Here is a 1,458-nt window from a genome sequence, read left to right as displayed (position 1 = left end):
GCTCACATGGAACATTCACATCTAATAAGGACTGTTAAACAAAACATAAAAAAAATTCTTAATACTCAACAATAAGAAAACAAATAACCTGATTAAGAAATGGGCCAGGTTTTAGAACTGTCTGTCCATTGCGGGTTGTGTGCAGGAAGCTTGTGGGGGTCTGTAAGACCTGAAAATGGAGAGCCTCTTTGCTTCCCAGCAACTGCATCCAGTGGCCTCGTGGCAGTCGCCATGCCACAAAATAATTATTTTGAGTTTCCCTAGAAGCGCTATGGCTATTGTATGGATTACCATGAGAAAAAGAGAAAGAAGGAAGGTTGAGAGGCTCAAAGAAGGCAAAAAAAAAATGAAAACTAAGCTCTACCATAAACATCACCATGCTGGGAAAATACAAACAAAAAAGACTCAAGATGCATGAAAAGACAAACACCAAACAAAAGAAAGATGAAAAGTCTCCACAAGGAGCGGCACCTGCATATCAACTGGACAGGGAGGAACAGACCAGAGCTAAAGTACTTTCCAATAAGATTAAACAAAAACGAAAAGAGAAAGCGGGAAAATGAGAAGTCCCATTGCCCAAAGTTTGAGCCCAGGGAGAAACAGAAATATTACAAGTTATTAGAACAGGGAAGAGAAAGAAGAAAGCATGGAAGAAGATGATTATGAATGTCTGCTTTGTTGGAGATGGCTTAACTCAAAAAACATCCAAATATGAGAGATTCATTAGGCCAATGGGCTTACAAGTCAAAAAGGCCCATGTAACAGCCTGAATTGAAAGCCACCTTTTGCCTGCCAATAGTTGGTATAAAAAAGAGTCCCTCATCCCAACTATATACAACTTCGGGTGTTACTACCAAAGATACTGTCACTGAGGTGAATGTGAGTGAGTTGGGCTTTGTGACACAAGAAGGCAAGGTTATTTGGGGAAAATATGCCCAGGTTACCAACAATCTTGAAAATAATGGATGTTTAAATGCAGTCTTGCTGCTTTGACAGTAGTTTCAGACAAATAACTCCTTATAATTACTGAGGACTACACACGAATCAGGAAAACCACCATTACCGTGGTGGTTCTGAATACCACTAAACAGCCTAACGTATCTACAGTCATCAAGAGAACTATTTATCCTATTGTAACAAGCATTAAAATAGCCCAGTTTAAAAAAAGAGAGAGAGAAAGGAAGAAGAAGAAGAAAAAAGAAATGAGCCAAGCACCTGAACAGACACCTCACCAAAGAAAATATACAGGTGGCAAAAAACAAGCATATGAAAACATGCTCCATACATATGTCCTCAGGGAAATGCAAATTAAAACGAGATGTTGGGACTCCTGGGTGGCTCAGTTGGTTAAGCATCTGCCTTCGGCTCAGATCATGATCCCAGGGTCCTGGGATCAAGTCCCGCATCAGAAATGGAAAAACGTTCCATGCTCATGGATTGGAAGAACAAATATTGTGA

The 1,458-nt window shown here is 40.0% G+C and overlaps 1 pseudogene; it reads left to right on the top strand.

The window, feature by feature from the left end:
- Window positions 1-231: 231 nt before the first annotated feature.
- Window positions 232-993, top strand: LOC102730743 (ribosome biogenesis protein NSA2 homolog pseudogene; annotated as a pseudogene).
- Window positions 994-1,458: the final 465 nt, after the last annotated feature.

The sequence above is a fragment of the Leptonychotes weddellii genome, unplaced genomic scaffold, assembly GCF_054177405.1.
Source record: "Leptonychotes weddellii isolate Sample4059 unplaced genomic scaffold, ASM5417740v2 HiC_scaffold_31141, whole genome shotgun sequence".
Classification (NCBI taxonomy): domain Eukaryota; kingdom Metazoa; phylum Chordata; class Mammalia; order Carnivora; family Phocidae; genus Leptonychotes; species Leptonychotes weddellii.
This window is presented reverse-complemented; position numbering and strand designations above follow the sequence as displayed.